At 41.9% G+C, this 22716-nt stretch overlaps 3 non-coding genes across 3 annotated transcripts; all 3 read left to right on the top strand.

Moving 5' to 3' along the window:
• Positions 1-4219: 4219 nt before the first annotated feature.
• On the top strand, positions 4220-4301 carry trnal-aag (transfer RNA leucine (anticodon AAG)). The gene has a single exon. It is a non-coding gene; the product is annotated as a tRNA-Leu (tRNA).
• Positions 4302-4397: 96 nt separating this feature from the next.
• On the top strand, positions 4398-4469 carry trnag-ucc (transfer RNA glycine (anticodon UCC)). The gene has a single exon. It is a non-coding gene; the product is annotated as a tRNA-Gly (tRNA).
• A 203-nt stretch (positions 4470-4672) lies between these two features.
• trnal-uag (transfer RNA leucine (anticodon UAG)) lies at positions 4673-4754 on the top strand. Its single transcript has one exon. It is a non-coding gene; the product is annotated as a tRNA-Leu (tRNA).
• The last annotated feature ends 17962 nt before the right edge of the window (positions 4755-22716 follow it).

The following is a 22716-nucleotide window of genomic DNA, read 5'->3' as shown; positions in this document are numbered from 1 at the left end:
CTTGTCTCTTTTTGGGGGGGTTGAGGTGCGGTGCACTTTGTCCGAGGCTTCGTTCAGGCATGTGTTGTGGTATCCTCTCAAACTGAACTGTTTGTACATCCTGGTTACTTCCAAATTGAAATCCGATGCGTTGGTGCATATGCGCTTAGCTCTGAGGAACTGTGTGTACGGTAAGCCACGTTTCAAGGCAGGTGGGTGTGCGCTGGTGGCGTGTAGGATACTGTTCTTGTCGGTGGGTTTTGTGTAGAGCGTCGTCCATATATTGCGCCCTTCGAGGTGTACAACGGTATCCAGGAAAGACACAGACCTTTTGTCAATGACAACATTGAATTTGATGGAGTGCACCATGTTGTTGAGATAGGTCACAAAGTCATTAAAGGTTTCCAAAGGACCCTTGAACAAACAAAAAACGTCATCCACAAATCTTTTCCACAGTACGACATTTTCAAAAAAAGGATTATTGTTCCAAATGTACCGCTCCTCCAAATAGCCCATGAACAGGCATGCATAGTCTGGGGAAAATCGCGAACCCATTGCTGCCCCCTGTGTTTGTAAGTAAAAATGATTCTCAAACAGAAAAAAGTTCTTGTGCAAAAGCAAATGGACCATATCCATCAAAAAATTCGTTGGGGGTTGTGGATCAGTCCGTAGGCTCAGGAAGTGCTCAATGGCAATCATGCCCTTGTCATGCGGAATGTTCGTGTATAATGAGACAACGTCCATGGTGGTCAGGAACATGTCTTCAGTGTCACAATTGATGTGGGCATTGGAGAGCTGTTCGATGAAGTCGTTGGTGTCACGTAGATATGAGGGGAGTTTGACGACCAGTGGTCTTAGGATGCGGTCAACGTATAATGATAGGGGCTCCATAAGGCTGTCATTACATGCAACTATAGGGCGTCCTGGTGGGTTGACTAATGTTTTGTGCACCTTAGGTAGAATGTATATTACAGGAGTGACAGGGTGATTCGTGGTGAGAAATCTCCGCTCAGTTTGGCTGATGTGACCTTTGTCAAGGGACTCGTTAAGGAAATTATCGATTTCTTTCTTAAAGTCAGGAGTTGGATTTTTTGGCAATTTGATGTAACATCTGTCATTGGAGAGCTGTGATGCGATTTCAGCCCTGTACTCGTCTTTGTTCAGCAAAACAATACCACCGCCTTTGTCAGCAGCCTTCCAAACCACATCAGGTCTTTTGCCTAGTTGAGTGAGGAGTTGTCTTTCTTGGTTCCCGTGACTTTTGCCATCGGCATTAAGCAGAATGTTATCAATGTCTCTGTCAACAAGGTTGCAAAAAGTTGTGATGGCTGCGTTACTGACAGGAGGACAAAACTGACTTTTGGGTTTTAGAGGCTGCGCTTGGCTTGTGTGTCTTAAGGGCTCAGCAGCTTGTTCAGGGTCAGCGCTATGAGGAATGTCCATCAAAGGGCTTTGTCTTTTGAAGAAATACTTTAATTTAAGTGATCTATAGAAACGGAACATTTCCACTTTGAGTTTAAAGGGGTCAGTAGGTGTGGGAGGAACGTATGACAAACCTTTGTTGAGTATCTGTTGTTCACGGTGGTTTAACTGTGTTTTGGAGAGGTTGAAAACAAGTTGCTGGCGATCAGTGTCCTCTTCGTGTTCATTTTCCGTTGTGTGGTCCATTCCTAGAATCTCCCTTGTCTCTTGTATCTTTCTCTTCCCCTTTCCACGTTGCCCCCTCCTCGTCCTCTTTCGAACCTGGTGTAGCGAGCGCGCGGGGCGCGCGCTGGAGTCTCCATTCGGTAGTTCCCGTCTTTTTCGCCCTCGGATAAAAAATCACCATCAGAATCAGTGATGTATTCGGAGCTGGAGCCAGAGGTGTATGGGGTTGCATCGCGGAAGCGCACCTGTTTTCTTGGTCTTGTGTACGGTGCTTCGAGACGCCATGGATACACCTTTCCATCTCGATAGTCCACGGTGTCCCTGCGTAGTTTGCTTAGTTTCGTCTTATGCGTCTCATCTGTGTACTTCTCCATTGTGGCTTTCAATTTCTCCTTCATGGCTTGTAGGGTGGGTAGATCAGTGGATGTTTGAATTTTTTCTTCAATTTCGGTAATCTTCTCCTTGGTTCTTATCAGTTCTGTTTTCGTATATTCAATAACGAGCACCATCAGATCGAGGGAGGCTTTATTCATAATTTCGCACCATTTTGTGCAGAATGCCTCGTCTTTGCGGCCTAGTGTTGGTTTCTTTTGGATACGTAGGCCTCTGGGGATTCTTTTGGCTCTCACATACTCGCTGAGAGTGACCCCGTGCAAATTCAATCTGATCTCTTTCTCGCAAAGATGTCTAAGTTTCTTCGTAAAGTCCTCAGTGGACGGTGGCAAGTTTGTGAATAATCCAGTATCAGGAAGAAGTATGTTCTCAATTTCAGTCTCTGTATATGTCAATGTGCGCGCTTGCGCGTCCGTTAGACTTCTTATTTCGGCGAAAGAAGACATGTTTAACCACTTTTGAATTGTGGTGGCAGCAAAGACGTCCAAAAATCTCAGTGAATGACAAAAAGACCAACAAAGGTCGGCGTCTGCGCCTTGAACTTAATGCTCGTGTATTGCTTGGTGCGAGAACTCCCAAAAAAGTAGTAATCACTCAAAATAATGGAAAAAGGAGGCGCACACAAGACTTGTGTGAAAAAGTGTATTGAAGCCGAAAATATACAACAGAAGTCTAAGGATTGTGTGCGCCTCCTTTTTCCATTATTTTGAGTGATTACTACTTTTTTGGGAGTGCTCGCACCAAGCAATACACGAGCATTAAGTTCAAGGCGCAGACGCCGACCTTTGTTGGTCTTTTTGACATTCACTCATAATACACACATTTTTCAAAACACAGTTTTCAAAACACTAACATACTGACATAGACGTACAACACACACACACACACACACACACACACACACACACACACACACACACATTAGTAGTGAAGTCTGTGATGTTTGAATGTATGACCACTCAAACATTCATACAACTAACCTTATAATATCTAACTTTACCACAGTGTTGTTGATATCTGCAATTGTTGAACCCATTATTCACTTATTCTAGTTTATTAACGTTCGTGCATTGTTTACCACTCGAAAACGTTACCTAAGGACACCGCGGTGAAGGGGAGGGGGATAAATATTGAGCTCAGAAAGTGGCTATGTCAAAAAGATACAACTTTGTACAGGGCCAAGCATGTCCATAATGTTTACGATATTGGCTGTTTGTTGGTTATTGTGGCCAAGTTACGATTAAAACCTTGTAACGTCACCGTAGGAATATGACCTAGCTATTGGGACAACTATGATCCACACAACAATAACAACAAACGATGCCCGTCCTATCGGCTACACTTAACTACTACTACTACTACAGTATTAGGACAGGAGTAATATTTACAGCCAGGGAAAGACAAAATAATGCTCATTTATACCAAAGCCACGGCTATTTTACACGATCACAAACACGAACACGAACACAAACACAAAAACAAGGCATAAACACAGATCATAACAAAGTGCCACTATGACTTGAAAGCTAGCTTTAGCCTTTACTATACAGTCTGCAATATAATTTGACACACAACACGTAGAGGAGACAGTGTTTGCATCTACCACACAGCTTTGTGAAATGATACCGTCATAACACACACATTTTAACATGTTGACATCCATTATTTACCTCTATTGAATCAGATGACATTGAATGATGAAGAATGGCGCTAGTAGCAGTGCAGCCTGGCGACCGGTTAACTACGGCGTTTCTCAACTAATCCTTTGGCATATAAAGATGTATAACAGACATACAACGTGTATAACATTCGTATGAAATAAATCCTGTTATGACAATACCGTGTAACAACTTTTCGCGGTCTCTGTTCCTAGCGGTCTCCCCTCACTGTTTCGCTGGCTCTCAAGTTTGCCTCTCTCGTTAGCAACTCTGACTTACTTTATTCTGATAAGCTGACCAGACTAGCGGTCTAAGGCGCTGGATTAAGGCTCCAGTCTCTTCGGGGGCGTGGGTTCGAATCCCACCGCTGCCAGTGGAAGCGCTTCTTTGGCCTCAGGCTTTCCTCCCTGTCAAATATGCGCTTGCCGGTCTCGACCACAAACTGATGAATTGCTAATGGGCAGGCACTCACCCGAGGCTCCTTTGTCCGGGCCTTTGCGTGGTCAGCCACCGAGCGGGCACAGCATGCCTCTGCGATCGGTGGTAGCGTGGCCGAGCGGTCTAAGGCGCTGGATTAAGGCTCCAGTCTCTTCGGGGGCGTGGGTTCAAATCCCACCGCTGCCAGTGGGAGAGTGGTGTACCTGCCTCCCTGCCCCCTTTCCTCCTGACTGGGCTGCAAGCAGATATCCACCTGAGGCCCACGGGGCTCATAGGGAGCAGGCGTTGGTCGTATAGTGGTGAGCATAGCTGCCTTCCAAGCAGTTGACCCGGGTTCGATTCCCGGCCAACGCAGCCTTATCCAGGGGATAACCGCTGCGCTGCCCAGACTCGCATTCCGGAGGACTCTGCGCACACATAGATGCATTTGGAAAGATTTGTCACTAGGGGCTTTTGTTGGAAGACTCCATCACCACCTTTGCCAGTGGACTCGAAGCGCAAGCCTGAGATCTAAACCTGCACCATGGCAATGCGTCCTTTTTACCCTCGACCAGGGTGGTAGCGTGGCCGAGCGGTCTAAGGCGCTGGATTTAGGCTCCAGTCTCTTCGGGGGCGTGGGTTCGAATCCCACCGCTGCCATTGAAAGCGGCTCTTTACCCTACAGCTGTTTGCCTGTCAAAAGGTGTTGCCAAATGTAGCGGCAATTGCTGCAAAAGTCCCCTTGGCTTCCGCCAGGCGTTGGTGGTATAGTGGTTAGCATAGCTGCCTTCCAAGCAGTGGCCAGCCATGTATAGGTGTAGAGCTGTGACAGCCAATGAAAATGCAGCATTTTGCCCCGTCATGCATATCATTAATATCATTAAGTAGTTCACAACCCTCCGGGTTCAAATCCCGTCAGGAGCACCCTAAAATAAAGAAAATAATAGAGGAAGGTGATGGAAAGTCACAGCTTTATTGCAACTGCAACTTTTCATGTTTGTACCAATTGTCATATTCATTTTATGTGGGCCAAAGACATTTTTGTGTGTTCAGATATCAAGTGGCATAACAGCATCTAATGCAGGTAAATTAATTGGTACTTGTTGTTTGATATGCTTCAATTAATATGCTTTACAATAGTGGCACTGGCCAATGTGTGGTAATGCTGAAAGGTCACTGATCCATATATGTATAACCAGTGCATATTCAAAACACTCTGACCTATACATATAGTGTACTACAACTGTTCACTTCATACATTCAGGTTGCCCCCCAGTGACAAAGAAAGATTAAGTTATTGAGACAGTGCTTGATTTGTTCTTCTGCTTATTCATTCCTACCATAGAATATACAATAATCTATGATTCCTACCCATACTTACCCAAAATTATACATTCTCTTTTTCAGCAGTCTTAAACACAGTACAAAAGAAAATACCATTAATGAATATGATGAATATGTGAATAAAATAACTACCTGTACTTTTATTTTCTCCTTTTACAAAACGTAGAGGAGTTTCAACATGAAGGAGAGACCAAAGAGTTATGCAAATGAACCAGTGCATGTTTATTTAAAGAATAAAATACAAATCAGTACTGTGATCAGCCAAAACGGTGTACTTTGTATCACTAACGCAAATATGTGGTGCAAGGAGCCACTCAGGGAGCACAGATCACACATCCTTTTGTTTTAAAAGTTGACAGACAACAACCGACACTAAAAACAGTATTTTGCCATTCTACCTTTACGTTAAAGCTGTCTAAACTTTGGGCCGAAAATCCTGTGCATTCTTTCATGGAGAGGCAGTGAGAGTGACATCCATTTCTCACATCTAATACCAGTTTATTTGCCTCATAAGTCTTAAGAGTCTTGCAGCAAATAAAGAATGAATGATCAGAACTATACAATACTACTCTTCCACAAAACAGGTGTCTATATTAACACAATTTTCACATCTACTCAAGTCATTGTGTGTGCCCTAATCCAGGCCCTCCATCTTGTCATTGACTCTCAGTAGATCCCCCTCTCCTCGTCTTTGGTTCTCATATCAGCCGTCTGCAGAAAGCATGAACTCACATACATACAGACACACATACAGATGCACAGACACAATGAACATATACAGTACAAGCATCCTTCCAGGTGTCTGGGACAGTGACACACTTTAACACTGACATACAACAAAGCTGCACCAGCTGTTATCCCTTCGTTGTGCTTCCCCATCGAGAAGAACCAGCGACACTGCTCCTATCTTCAAGTTTGTACAATCAAGGTCCTGCACTTTCTTTAAATATTTTGCAAAACATTTTTTTCCTTCTACCATATTATGTTGAGTTTCAACATGAAGGAGAGACCACATAGAGTTATTCAAACGAACCAGTACATGCTTATTTAAAGAATAAAATGCAAATCAGTAATGTGATCATTCAAAACCGTGTACTGTGTATCACTAAAGCAAAGATGTGGTGCAAGGAGTCACTCAGGGAGTTCAGGGCTGGCCACACCACCTCCTGTGGGTTTAAAAATCGACAGACAACAAACAACACAGTGAGAACAAAGCAGGACAGGTCGCACCTCAAGCTATCAGTTTAGAGATAGACAGTGTTAAATTTTGTTATTCTGCCTTCATCTTGAAACTTTCTACTCTTTGGCCGAAAATCCTGTGTTCTTTCATGAATGAGAGGCTGAGAGTGTGACATCCATTTCTCACATCTAATAAGTGTATTTGCCAAATAATACATTTGAGTCTTACAGTGAATAAAGCATGGATGATCAGAACTGTACTATACTACCCTTCCCCAAAGCAGGTGTTAATACTCACACAATTTTCATATCTAATCAAAAGTCATTGTGTGTGTGCACTTGTCCTTGACTCTCAGTAGATCCCCCTCTCCTCATCTTCGGTTCTCATATCAGCCATCTGCAAAAAGCATAAACTCACATATACCCAGACACACATACGAAGATGCACAAAGAGGCAAATACCATATACAACAAGTATCCTTCCAGTGATCTGGGACAGCGACACACTTTCATATGTTAATAACACTGCCATATGTTGGTTATGCACACACGCACGAACACACACTCAGACACACACACACACACACTTGCGGTCATCCTTCAAGTGTTCATGTGCCCCTGCTCCTGTGGCACTGCACCATGTGTGGCCTTAGAGACAATGTTCCTTCTAGATAATAAACAAGTGTTTTAAGTGACATTCATACACACTCACTCAGCCCGTCTCCATCCTGCAGAGTCACCAGTTTGCCACCTGGAATAACAATTTATTCTGTTAGTGTGTTTGTGGCCCATGTGTGTGCGCCTCCTCTTCAACCTGGACCCACCTTCCAACAGGTCACCTGTCCCCATCCCCATTAGCTTGCGCTGGTACCATCCTCAGACCTGTATATTACATGAAAGGAAATCATAACAACATTATTTAGGCCATGAGCATGTGATACATCTCCACGCCAAGGACGTAGCCCACCACCTACCTCAACAGGGCACATCAGGCGAGAGGACGTAGGGGTGACGTCAACAACATTCATGCCTGCATACCAACAGATTATCATCATACAATATTCAAGATTAATACAGTTTAGCCAGCCAGTTTAGTAAGACTGACCAGGTCATGGTGGCCTCCTGGTGTCTTTCTCCTGCGTTCTTAGGGCCCTCTGCCTTGACCCGGCCTGAAGAAGGTTCAGTGTTTCATCTCCTCAAATAAAAAGACTCCCTCTCTTGCAGTCCCATAGTCTATGCTTACTTTACTCAAAATCAAAAACATTGAAATAACCCCATATGATTTCCACTCTACACATAACCAAACACATTAACTTCATAACCTGATTAAACAGCTAAGTCTACAACATTAAAAATGAACATATGATTTGTTTCAAACGAGCAAGGACATTGGCTTGATTGAAATAATGAATGGTTGATCTTAAGTTGTGATATGAGGTCACAATTGCTTGTCCTCACTCTGGTTGCTATATGATATCATCAGTATTACCAAGACACAGGTAGCTCTGCAAAAAGTAACTCCTTCCCACCCTCCACCTGTAGTAAAATGTGCAGTATGCATCTGTTACTCTTATGATCCCAAGACTGTGTTTCCTTTACCTAAAGGAAATGGTAACAGAATTTGAATTATCTTGGGAAGTTAGGTTGTTCCACAATAAAAACCATTACCATTTGACAAGGCCAAGTCACATCTCCTCCTGTAGGTCTACAAATGGACGGATAACCAACAACTCAGGGAGCAAAGAGCTGGACAGGTCACACTCCAACCAGTAGGTTTAGAAAATGGACAGACAACAAACAACACAACAAACAACAGAGGAAGTGCAGTGCTGGTACAGATGCTAAAACACTGTTCGTACCAGAGCCCCGTCAGCCAGAACACGTTGCAAACATGATGCTTGCTGTCTTCTGTTACCGCCTCCTACGACGTGGACGTGGGGTTGGATTTTAGGAGGCACAATCTATTTACAACTATTTAGAAAAAATATATATGCAAAAAGAATATTTAAAAAGAGTGTTTTTTGGGAGCGTGTTGTGGGTTTTTTCTCTATTACTGTCAGACAAGCACTTTCGGTCCGGTGAGTTTTCTGCAGATGTCTTTATTCATACTGCTCCAAAGAAATTTGGAACAGGGCAACACCCTAGCGATAGAACATCATTCTCGCTGATCTTAGTTAGGATGCACATTTTGCTGTGTCCTCTCAGCGCCTTTATACTGTGTGAGCTCACACAGCCCCGTGGCCTGCCAGGCCCTATACAGATGCAAATTAGCTTGCCCCATCTCAGCTGAGCTGACAGATCTACACACTCAACACAGATTACAATGCTTACATAATGGAACGATATATACATATAGTCATATACACATATCTCAATATTCCTGCATAGACATGTACATATAATAATCTGCATATGAATCATATAAGATAAAATTTAACCACATAAACTCCCCCATTTTGAGTCTCAAAAAGACTCACAAAGGGTTACAATTTTTTATCTTATATGCCTTCAATATTCAATCTTCAAATTTCAATTCTTAAATCGTGGCGAAACCTTACGTCTTGCAAAAAACCCCATTCTGCCAATTTAAGGGAAAAACAAGACGTGAAGGGAAAATTCCAACGATGGCTTCATTTCAATATGACAGCCCTGCATGTTCAGTTAAGAATTGATTTAACATGACTTTGTAACCATTCTGCATTAAATTTTAACTGGGTACTGTAGGCCATCTGCAACCCTTAACCGTGTTACAGTGTTACACATTACATTATGGTTTATGTATCTATGATTAACCCATGATTCTGTTGACCATTCTACATTGTCTTGAGTTACACTAAATATTTGATTAGTTATATGTTTCTTCGCTATTTGCTTATCAATTTACTGTCTTCAGACTACCCGGAATATCCAATCATATCATTTCACAAATACATTGCACACACTTTGTCATCCTATCAATGAATATGACATATCACACTGTTTCCACTCAGCTATTGCCGTGATTTGACCTCTAATGAATTATTCTGTTGTTATATGATTCATGTTTACATTGCTAACTATTCAAGTTGTGTAAGTGGCAAGAATCTGACATTCCGTACATTAACTCTGAATGATATGGCAATTTGTCTAGCTCTGTGTCAGAACTTAATCAACTTTCTCATCATAACATTTTTAACTGATTCATCCTGCTCTTTCAAAATTCAACCAGTTACACAATTTAATTCACTGTCATGCCCATGTGATTTCTTGCTTCTGTCACTGCTTCCTCCTCCATGGCTCAGTCGCAAAGAGTCTATTGTTCTCTGTGATGTATGCAATTTGGCTTGCTGTTGTTTGTTGTGTCTCTTATCATCAAAGTGTTAATGACTTTTAATCCTTTCTTAGCTCCTTTTGAGGTTGAACATTTGTGTTCCAAAGTGTTGTGTTTCGGTTGCTTTCATGTGTAAGGATTTCTGAAGTCCTTTGAAATGTATGCGTTGTCTGATGTTGTTTGTTCCTTCGGCTACACGTCGAAAACAGCTCCCCCATTTCGACAGTAGATGTGCCCAGTCTATTTGATGCTTTGTTAATTCACTTTGAATCCATCCTAGTTTGCCTCAGGTGTGAAATGTCTTCCTTTGTTGAATTGATCCCCCGAGTCAGCCCATGGGAAGGCTGTTGTTATGTTGTGGTCTTCTGTCTCCTGTTTTCTGGCCTCCTGGTCTGGTGGCCCCACCGTCTGGCTTCTTCTTAGCTGACTCCCATCCTCATTGTTAGCTGACGACTGTCTCCTTTAAGCCCCATCGTCTCCTCCGTTGCAAGCCGCAGTCACTGGCCATCATCTCCGCCCTGGTCGATCTGTAAAGACACAAACAGCGCAGTATCAATTCTTCGGATAGACTATCTCAATTTCACACTCTCATTCATTAGCCAACTCAGACATACACAATCTAACTAGTACTTTCACATTTCTCACACAATTCAATCTCTAAACACTTTTAATTCCTGTCTAATCTACTAACACTTTTATCATCAATCTAAACAATTTGTTCTCTACTCTCCAGTCAAATTCTATAGCAATTTTCTTAAATTCTCTCCTTTAACTTACCTCCTGAATTATGAAAACCTCTTTCAACTATACATTTCAAATTTCTTCTAATTTTTTCTAATTTTTTCTCTAAATCCTGTCAATTTTCCACTTTCCTTTGCCAATTTTCTAGTCTTCTATTTTTTCTTTCCATGTTTAATTAACCTTATCTTTCCATGTTTAATCAACCTATGCACCCCCCTTTTTTCACTTTTGTAGCCTAAGCTACAATTGTGAAAACTACATTTGTAACTCCCAATTCTCCAGCCTTCTCACTGGAATATGGTTTATTTGATCCTCTTTTAGCGGTTGGAAACAGACCCATTGTTAGTTTCAGTGGGGAAACATTACCTTTTGTTAATTAAGATGTTAGTTGGGGTTAGATTGTGTTAGATATTTTCATAGCTTCATGCAAAGAGATGACATGCAGTAGGGCGTTTCCAACTGCATTGCTTGCTTGAATTGATTCCATTGAAATGATTCCAACCCCTTTTCTTTTGCAAACACACCCCTGTATTTCCAAAAATGTTTTCCCTTCGTTCACTACCATATCTCCCCAATCAAATTTGTTTCCTTTTTTAAGTTGCCAAAGTTTTTTGCACCGTTTAGATTTTTATTTTAATTTTTCACCAATTATATCAGATCAACTATTCCATTTGCAAGTTTTTGTTCACTCTTAGGATCTCTTAACCATTTACATGCCACTGCAGGGTTTCTTCCCTGCCCCCTCTGTCTGCTTGCATAATTTATTAGTTCACCTGGTTTTACCTATTGCTGGAGCCCCCTTCACACCTTCTGTGACTTCGTCCAGCTAATCAGGGTTTTCAATCAACATTGTGGCCATTCAATATTCAATTGCAAACACCTTAGTCCTGGGTGAAGCCTCATGCTATTAGTTAAAATGTCAATTTCTCTTCACCAGTCTCTCCTCCACTCTTCCAGATAAATATCCGGTAATTCCAAATACTCCATTGAGCAATTCAAATTGTACTTCATACATTCAATCTCACTCACTTTCATATTTGCATTCCATTTTGTAAACCAAATTTCTCTCAGCCACCTATTCCACACATTCTCTCCATACAATTTCTATGCTATTGATTGATGTCCAAATGCCATTACACTCCTCTAGTTCCTGATATCTTTAAACTTGGCATATCTAATACAACCATACACAGAAATATCCATCTCTCTCTGCTGACACACAAAAGTCATTCTCACTCTTTCACTCATTGCATTTTACCCACTCTCATACATACAAGCTTCTTATCTCAGACCATTATCTAACATGTTAACCTATTAGACAATAAGTACTTTGAATTTTGAGCATTGTATCCTGAATTTGTGCTACCTAATGCACCTCTATGCTATCCATGAAACTCTATAGTATTACGCTTTACCACTCCAAAATGTTCTCAATTTAAATCCACCAATTGCTGCTACGCCCTTACCAATGTGTCAATAGCATATTTGATCTTTTCTTCTTGCCAAGAAATGCTGACTCTGTTAATTACCTTTTGTCTACCCTGGTGCATTGACCATAGCCTTGAAGTTCTCCCTTCTCTCAGCAGACAAAACACTTCCACCCTTTGTCCATCGCAGCCCATTATCATAATCCAATTTAAGCTAAGACCTTCCTGTCTTCTTCATTCACTCCATGCTAAATTGTTTGTTAACTTTGAGCTGTTTCAGTTCCTCCTTTTCTTTGAAATGTTTATCAGCCAAACTTTAAAAGTCTAAGAACCACTTCAAACCAGTGATAACCAAGTGCCCACAGGCCCCAGCCATTCTGGGAGTTCACCCCCCATAGGCTGTCAACCACTCCTTGCCCCCTGGTCATCAATGTATTGCAAATATATGTTAAGTATTCTCAACTTCCAGTTGCCAGCACATTAACATCCATTGCTTTCTTTAATTCTTCAAGATCAGACATGTTAATGTTTTCCTTCCAGACCCTCTCGGCACCACTTCTTGACACATTCATTTAAATCTTAAAACACTCAACCCCCTCTATGTTGGGGCAGACACAGCTCTCTCTCACCCAAACCAAGCACTAACTCTCTGTTCAGTGAATCTCTCAAACCCTTATTTTCTTGCCCATATGTTTCTCCTTTTTTATTTTATTTTATTTTATTTTTCCCACAAGGAATATTCCATTCCATTCCGCTCTTCTCAAATGAAAATTTAAAAGCTAGTTCCGGCTTCCAACTTCCAAATAGTCATTTCAGCTTCCATCTCTCTCCCCATTGCCATGGTAATTAACCCCTAGTGGCCAAACAGAGTAACACACATCCACAGAAATTTACCTTTTCTCCTCGTATGATGTTAAAATACCTTATCAGTTCACACTGCATGCATTTTCACCCCAATTCAAATTTCTGCATAGCCATTCCGACTTCCACACTTCCTGCTAGCCTATATGATTTCACATTCAACACACATTCAAAGCTTATTGAACAGATCATATACAGCCGCAACCACCAACCAATTTACTCGCCATGTCGCCACTCTGTTAGCTTCCACTCTTTAGTTACCTTGTTGCTCCACTTCATTCCTTCTTCCATTATTATTCCAACAAAGTAGGCTATCTTCCTATCTTGCCATGTATATTATAATCTGAAATAATTCCAGCCAACACAGTCTATATGGCCTCTCAGCCCTTTGCTTTTTATCCCTACCTGACCTGTTCCTTCTACACTAGATATCTCCATCCAAAAGAAATAATTCTTTCCATCTATTTTCACACTTTCAAAAACCTTTTAATTCTCTGTACTTTCTTCTCATCTTTAATTCAATCATTACCTACAAGCCAATCAATGTTCTCTCTTTTTTTTTTCTCCCTCTTTTTCTCTTTTTCTTTTCTTCTCTCTGATATCACACCATATACAGAGCCACACAAAATCACACACACATACATTCTGTGGATCCACACACACACACACACACACTAACACTTCACACACATTGGCATACTCTCTCTCTATCTCTCTCTCTTTATGCCCAAATTCACATACAGCAAAAATTATTAACTTCCACTATTAAAATTACACCAGAGGTTGATCCATAATTAAAATTATTTTTCATCTTCCGACGGGGAAAAAGCTAAACATCTTCACCTAGTATTTAAATTTGTCCATACAATTATTCCTCTGCTCCCTGAGTAATGCCACACACACATAGTAGGCCTATCATACACACCGAGATCTCTCGTAATGAACTGTGCCTGTCTTACATCCAAGATATTATGAAAGTCCTTCTACCAATTCAAACCTCGTTCATAAATCATAGCTTCTTGTCATAAAATACATGATCTAGCCACCTTGTCATTCGCCACACACCCTTTGATAACATCAGTACATAAGATCATCCATTCATCACTCAGCGCTCCATTTGGCCGATTCTCACAAAAATACGACTGCCCATCATACGTCTTTGGGTTCGACCACCTATCGCATTTGCCCTTCAGAATTTAAACACTGCTTTTAAGGCCACATATTTCAGTGTGCAGTGTGCTACCCTAGTTTACGCAACTCTCCCTCCCCCAAAGAACAATATTTTGAGCATCTAAATTTGCTGATCGTCCAATCATATCCAAAAATGAGCCTGTCCAGTTTAAGACCTTGAAATCGACCACCTACCACATACGCCGTTCATATTGTACACCGCTTCTAATAGGCCACATAAAAGTGTGCAGTGTCCGCCGTTTGTATAACTCAAACACTCCCTCATTCTCGGTAATACGCTGGATCATCCATTTTTGGTTTCTTTATTTCCCCCAACCTCATCATTTCAAACAACTGTACATTTCAGCTTAACTTCCCACTTCCTTAGCTAACATAATACAATTATTTGAAATAATTAACGTTATTGGAATCTACTCACCGGGCCCAGAATGCGGTCCGACTTTTGCCGTCGGCAGGTCTTTGATGAACTTCTTCCAGTAGGTTTCTTCCACTTCTTACTTGGCCAAGTTTTTTGAGATGTTGTCCTTCCTGGAATAGTCCATCTTCCCCCTGTCTGCAGCTCCATCATCATCGCACTTCTGACACCATTAAATGTGGGTTTTTTCTCTATTACTGTCAGACAAGCACTTTGGGTTCGGTGAGTTTTCTGCAGATGTCTTTATTCATACTGCTCCAAAGAAATTTGGAACAGGGCAACACCCTAGCGATAGAACATCATTCTCGCTGATCTTAGTTAGGATGCACATTTTGCTGTGTCCTCTCAGCGCCTTTATACTGTGTGAGCTCACACAGCCCCGTGGCCTGCCAGGCCCTATACAGATGCAAATTAGCTTGCCCCATCTCAGCTGAGCTGACAGATCTACACACTCAACACAGATTACAATGCTTACATAATGGAACGATATATACATATAGTCACATACACATATCTCAATATTCCTGCATAGACATGTACATATAATAATCTGCATATGAATCATATAAGATAAAATTTAACCATAGTGTCAGCACAGTCCTTACCAAAAACAGAGTGGCACTTAAGTCCTATTGTGGCAATCATTTGACCTTCTTTGCTGTTACCAGAATGGCAATGACCAAGTTATAGTACATCACTAAATGCTGTGTGTTATGTCATAGTGGTGTAGTACTATGGTAGTTAACTTTTCAATGACTATTAGGCCTACATTGTTCCACTGGTGGAATGGGGTGCATTATAGGGCTACAGCTAAGGGTTAACTCTGTATCTACCAGGAAACAAACCTTGCTGTTGAGATTCTTGATTGCTGCTTTGCAGGATTAGGCGTAGTGGCACATGGTTTAAAACTCCCTACAACAGAAAAATGTGTTATTCACAGATATGTAGTGTCATTTTAAAAATGACAATAGGAAATACTGGTGTTTTTCAACCACTATTCTGAGGAACACTAGTGTGCTGTGAGATAGCATTAGATGAAATTGTTCAACTTCACCTAGCATGTCTAACAACACTTGTGACTATATGACAGATTGTTTTTCTATGTGTACAATGATTATTATGACCCATAAAGTATAGCACAACAAACAAAACAGTCATGCATGCAACATGTAAGCTTCAGCAGCATGCTCCTTTCCTACTCTTCATCATCATCAATTTCTGTGCAATAGAGAACAAGATGTGTGTTCATGTACTTATCATCAACAAATATTGAATATTGACACATACAATATCACTGTTAACAAACCTGGAAGATGAGAGGCAGGTGGTGCTGTGGTAGTGGTGGCGGCTGTCGGTGGGGGTGGAGCTGGGGCAGTGGCTTTGCCTGTTGCTGGGAGTAGACTGGGACAGTGTCTGTGGCTTGAGCTGGAGCTGGTTTCCTACAAGTGCTGTTCTTCTTGGTCGAGTCAAGTGTACTTTATTGTCAAAAAACTATGCAACAGGGTTAGCAAAGTTAAAAATATATATAAATAAGACATCGACAATTCTCTCTCTCTAACACACACACACACACACACACACACACACACACACACACACACACACACACACACACACACACACACACAGATATACCGGTACATTCTGTCTCTGACACATTCACTCATAACTTGTGTGAAAAAGTGTATTGAAGCCGAAAATATACAACAGAAGTCTAAGGATTAACTGGAGAGACAGACGTTTCGGAGCTAGTCCATTTTCAATGTCTCCAGTAGGAAGCGCGTGGCAGGAATTCCGGTGTTTTATAGGGTGACGTGTCAGTTCTCCCCAGGACCTCTCCAGTTCACCACAAGGTGGAACATCATGAAGACCTAGGAAGTTTCCATACCTAATAATACATAATAAATAATAAATAATAAATGCATAATTCAAAGCTTCAAGAGATCATAATGTGCAGACAAACGTGTAAGGAATAACATGATTGTTATTTTAGAGTATTAGAAAGGTAAACAATATAAATCGAAAAAGTAGGCCAATTGGAGACAATTATTATAGGAAAAAATTATAGGAAAATATTATAGAAAACAAGAGAGAACCAGTTCTTCATTCATCCCCAGTGGATGGACAGTTTTTAGTGAAAAAATCCAGAAGCACTCTCTCTGGAGTAGTCTTCTTTCCAAATCCCCTCCTCTGCGTGCAGGTGTGACGTGTTCAAGCACAGTATATGCGAGAGAGGACACGGGGTGGCCCGCTTCATTGAAATGGCGCGCCACCGGTGATTTTTCATCTTTGCGCCTGATGGAGCTGTTGTGTTCGATGATGCGTGTCTTCACTGGCCTGTTTGTCTTTCCCACATATTGTTTCTTACATGGGCAGGTGATGAGATAGACCACATTTCGGGTGGAGCAGGTCGTGAATTGCTTCAGTTTATATGTTTTGTTGGTGACGGAGCCAATGACGGTATTTTTCTTGACCGAGTTATTATGGCAAGCGGCGCATGAGCGGCATGGGTGGAAGCCTGTTGCCCTGCTTAATCGGTCGACCCCACTGCGTACATTAAAGTTATCGGCCTTCACTAGAAAGTCCCTTATATTCTTGGCTCTGTGATGGGCAAAAAGTGGCAGGTCAGGAAAAAGGGCACGACATGTGTCATCACTGCTGAGTACGTGCCAGTGTCTTTTGACCGCGTCCTTGATCTGCGCGCTGTGCTTGCTGTACGTAGTGGTACAGATAATAGAGTAGCGCTTGTCTCTTTTTGAGGGGGTGAGGTGCGGTGCACTTTATCCAAGGTATCCTCTCAAACTGAACTGTTTGTACATCCTGGTTACTTCCAAATTGAAATCCGATGCGTTGGTGCATATGCGCTTAGCTCTGAGGAACTGTGTGTACGGTAAGCCACGTTTCAAGGCAGGTGGGTGTGCGCTGGTGGCGTGTAGGATACTGTTCTTGTCGGTGGGTTTTGTGTAGAGCGTCGTCCATATATTGCGCCCTTCGAGGTGTACAACGGTATCCAGGAAAGACACAGACCTTTTGTCAATGACAACATTGAATTTGATGGAGTGCACCATGTTGTTGAGATAGGTCACAAAGTCATTAAAGGTTTCCAAAGGACCCTTGAACAAACAAAAAACGTCATCCACAAATCTTTTCCACAGTACGACATTTTCAAAAAAAGGATTATTGTTCCAAATGTACCGCTCCTCCAAATAGCCCATGAACAGGCATGCATAGTCTGGGGAAAATCGCGAACCCATTGCTGCCCCCTGTGTTTGTAAGTAAAAATGATTCTCAAACAGAAAAAAGTTCTTGTGCAAAACCAAATGGACCATATCCATCAAAAAATTTGTTGGGGGTTGTGGATCAGTCCGTAGGCTCAGGAAGTGCTCAATGGCAATCATGCCCTTGTCATGCGGAATGTTCGTGTATAATGAGACAACGTCCATGGTGGTCAGGAACATGTCTTCAGTGTCACAATTGATGTGGGCATTGGAGAGCTGTTCGATGAAGTCGTTGGTGTCACGTAGATATGAGGGGAGTTTGACGACCAGTGGTCTTAGGATGCGGTCAACGTATAATGATAGGGGCTCCATAAGGCTGTCATTACATGCAACTATAGGGCGTCCTGGTGGGTTGACTAATGTTTTGTGCACCTTAGGTAGAATGTATATTACAGGAGTGACAGGGTGATTCGTGGTGAGAAATCTCCGCTCAGTTTGGCTGATGTGACCTTTGTCAAGGGACTCGTTAAGGAAATTATCGATTTCTTTCTTAAAGTCAGGAGTTGGATTTTTTGGCAATTTGATGTAACATCTGTCATTGGAGAGCTGTGATGCGATTTCAGCCCTGTACTCGTCTTTGTTCAGCAAAACAATACCACCGCCTTTGTCAGCAGCCTTCCAAACCACATCAGGTCTTTTGCCTAGTTGAGTGAGGAGTTGTCTTTCTTGGTTCCCGTGACTTTTGCCATCGGCATTAAGCAGAATGTTATCAATGTCTCTGTCAACAAGGTTGCAAAAAGTTGTGATGGCTGCGTTACTGACAGGAGGACAAAACTGACTTTTGGGTTTTAGAGGCTGCGCTTGGCTTGTGTGTCTTAAGGGCTCAGCAGCTTGTTCAGGGTCAGCGCTATGAGGAATGTCCATCAAAGGGCTTTGTCTTTTGAAGAAATACTTTAATTTAAGTGATCTATAGAAACGGAACATTTCCACTTTGAGTTTAAAGGGGTCAGTAGGTGTGGGAGGAACGTATGACAAACCTTTGTTGAGTATCTGTTGTTCACGGTGGTTTAACTGTGTTTTGGAGAGGTTGAAAACAAGTTGCTGGCGATCAGTGTCCTCTTCGTGTTCATTTTCCGTTGTGTGGTCCATTCCTAGAATCTCCCTTGTCTCTTGTATCTTTCTCTTCCCCTTTCCACGTTGCCCCCTCCTCGTCCTCTTTCGAACCTGGTGTAGCGAGCGCGCGCTGGAGTCTCCATTCGGTAGTTCCCGTCTTTTTCGCCCTCGGATAAAAAATCACCATCAGAATCAGTGATGTATTCGGAGCTGGAGCCAGAGGTGTATGGGGTTGCATCGCGGAAGCGCACCTGTTTTCTTGGTCTTGTGTACGGTGCTTCGAGACGCCATGGATACACCTTTCCATCTCGATAGTCCACGGTGTCCCTGCGTAGTTTGCTTAGTTTCGTCTTATGCGTCTCATCTGTGTACTTCTCCATTGTGGCTTTCAATTTCTCCTTCATGGCTTGTAGGGTGGGTAGATCAGTGGATGTTTGAATTTTTTCTTCAATTTCGGTAATCTTCTCCTTGGTTCTTATCAGTTCTGTTTTCGTATATTCAATAACGAGCACCATCAGATCGAGGGAGGCTTTATTCATAATTTCGCACCATTTTGTGCAGAATGCCTCGTCTTTGCGGCCTAGTGTTGGTTTCTTTTGGATACGTAGGCCTCTGGGGATTCTTTTGGCTCTCACATACTCGCTGAGAGTGACCCCGTGCAAATTCAATCTGATCTCTTTCTCGCAAAGATGTCTAAGTTTCTTCGTAAAGTCCTCAGTGGACGGTGGCAAGTTTGTGAATAATCCAGTATCAGGAAGAAGTATGTTCTCAATTTCAGTCTCTGCACTGTAAAACCTGATAAGTTAGTAGAACTCAAAAGTTTTGAGGTAACTGATTACCTAATAAGTTTTGAGTACATCAACTGTATCTTTTAATTAAACTTTACTTTAAAATTGTGAGTACATGAACTGTATTCTTTAAGTAATGTTAACCTTAAAAGTCTGAGTACATGAACTGTATTCTTTAAGTAATGCTAACCTTAAAAGTCTGAGTACATGAACTGTATTCTTTAAGTAAAGTTAGCTCAAAAACTGTGAGTACAATAACTGAATCCTTTAAGTAAAGTTAGCTCAAAAACTGTGAGTACAATAACTGAATCCTTTAAGTAAAGTTAGCTTTAAAACTGTGAGTACATGAACTGCATTCTTTAAGTAAAGTTAGCTTTAAAAATGTGAGTAAACGAACTATGTACTCAACTCAAATGTTTTGAGGTAACTGATTACCTAATAAGTTTTGAGTACATGAACTGTAATTTTTACTTTAAGTGAACTTTAAAAGTGTGAGTACATAAACTCGCTATGCCATACCATTTACAGACAACACAATAATGCATAAAATCATTTACAATGAATAACATTTATTTCTTCTGGAAAGTACACAGAACATTACATTAAGAGTGTGTGTGAGAGAGAGAGAGAGAGAGAGAGAGAGAGAGAGAGACAGAGACAGAGACAGAGACAGAGACAGAGACAGAGACAGAGAGAGAGAGAGAGAGAGAGAGAGAGAGAGAGAATGCTACAAATGCACACTACTCCAGTATCAAATCTTCCACACACACACACACAAAAAAGTCATTATAGGCACGGTTTGAGTGGTTTGTCATCCTCCAGAAAAACGATCATTGTGAATGTGTTCAAGAGACTCTTCAAAAACAAAAAAGCATTCTGGTATGCCATTAGGCTACCGCACAGTTAACACTGCTGTAAACATTTTCTGGATTTTTAGATAGCATTTCAAATTTTAACTATGTGAACAATCATTGTGAATGTGTTAAAGAGACTCTTTGCTAACGAAAGACAAAATAACAAAAACAAAAAAGCATTCTGGTATGCCATTAGGCTAACACTGCTGTAACTATGTCAACCAGACGAAGACATTTCTTTTTTAATAACATTTCACATTTTAACTATGTGAGTGAAGAATGAAATACAGACAGAAGCTCTTTTGTGTGCGTGTGTATGCGTTGCACGTTTGTTTGTGTCTACATCAAGAGGTACTGGGACTAGCAAACCCCTTGCGTGCGTGGGCATGTTTTTGTGCTAGTGTTTATTAATAGCAGTTTGGTTAAGAGGCAAATAACTATAGAAAATAGACATAAATCCAACGACCACCTTGACACTATGGAGAAGTGTGTGTGTGTGTGTGTGTGTGTGTGTGTGTGTGTGTGTGTGTGTGTGTGTGTGTGTGTGTGTGCACGCACTTGTGTGCTTGAGTGTGTGGTCATGTATGCAGGGAATAAGATGGACTTAGGTGTGTGTGAGTGTCTAGGTGTCTGCTGGTAAGGCTTAATGAAAGATGCGGGACACTCAGATGACAAGCAATCATGTTTCATGTATCTTATTGTCCAGAGATGCATCCCAATGCTACCCTTGATGTTCTGTAAACCATTTGGCGGTCCTTTTTCTGTCCCATGTATACCTTAGCAATATCAGGCAGTGCGAGTCGTCCATCTGTGTTGGTGTCTACGTCTAAAGGTACTGGCTCAAGAAATCCCCTTGCATATGTATGCAAGTGTGTGCACGTGTGTGTGTGTGTGTGTGTGTGTGTGTGTGTGTGTGTGTGTGTGTGCATGCACGCATTTGCTATAGTTATTCGCCTCCAAATCAACACAGCTAGAAAAAGACATACATCCAACTGCGTATGTTTGTTTGCGTGTGGGTGAGCCCACGTGTGGTCATGTATGCGGGGAATAAGCCTAACTTATGTGTGAGTGTTTGTCTGTTTAAGTAATGGCCCTGAGGTCCTAAATGCGGGGAATAAGCTGAAGAGTGGGTGTGTGTGTGCGTGCGTGCATTATCCCAAGGGTAATAAGCTGAATTTGGGCGCGTGTGTGTGCGTGCGGGTGTATATGTGTATTGTACTATAGAGAGAGAGAAAAAAAGTTGAAGCATTCTGGTAAGTATGGCATTCGAATACTGTACAGTACAACTGGCAGGTAACAGGTCCCTGTTCCGCCGCTTCAGCTATATTTCAGCCGCTGTGTAGAGGGTGCCATGTGCCACGAGCGCTTGTGTGTGCGCGCGCAATGCTACTAACGCGCACTACTGCAGTAGCAAATCTAGAGGGTTCCGTGTGACATGAGCATATGCGCGCCCGCGTGTGTGTGTGTGTGTGTGTGCAAATGCTACTAACGTGCACTACTGCAGTAGCTAATCTAAAGGGCGTCGTGTGACATGAGCGTGTGTGTGTGCGTGTGTGTGTGTGTGCGCGCAAATGTTACAAACACGCACTACTGCAGTAGCAAATCTTCTTTCAAAGTCATTAGGCAGGGTTTGAGTGGTTTGCCATCATCCAGACAAACAAACATTTTCTGGATCATTGTGAATGTGTTCAAGAGGCTCTTAGGGTATTCCAAATTGAACACATAAGTCAGCCCAAACAACAACATAAATGCATCTGGAATTGTGGGGACCTCGTTAAAAACAGCATTGCCTTCAATGACGACTGTAAACTTCTTGCAGCTGAAGGGGTCTGCGCCAGTTATGCCAAGAGCAAGAGGGACATCATGGTAATCAGGCTCCTCCTCCTCCTCCTGCAAAACACAATCAACATAATTACCTGTTGGCTACACTAGGAAGATAGTCATTTGACAATCTGGATATGTTTACCAAGAGACCAACATGATCTCAGAATTCCGTGGAATGGATTTTGCCAAAATTCCGTGCCCCTAGACACGGAATTGTTTTCCGTGATGGACACACGGAAGTGCTTTCTCTATATTCCCACAGCTCTATGTTTCCACAGTGTTGTGTTTTCTCAGGATTTCTAATTTCATAGTTTTTTTTTCTCACAAGACATCTTACTGACAGCTTAGGGTTAGGGA

Source organism: Engraulis encrasicolus, chromosome 21, assembly GCF_034702125.1.
Source record: "Engraulis encrasicolus isolate BLACKSEA-1 chromosome 21, IST_EnEncr_1.0, whole genome shotgun sequence".
Lineage (NCBI taxonomy): Eukaryota > Metazoa > Chordata > Actinopteri > Clupeiformes > Engraulidae > Engraulis > Engraulis encrasicolus.
This window is presented reverse-complemented; position numbering and strand designations above follow the sequence as displayed.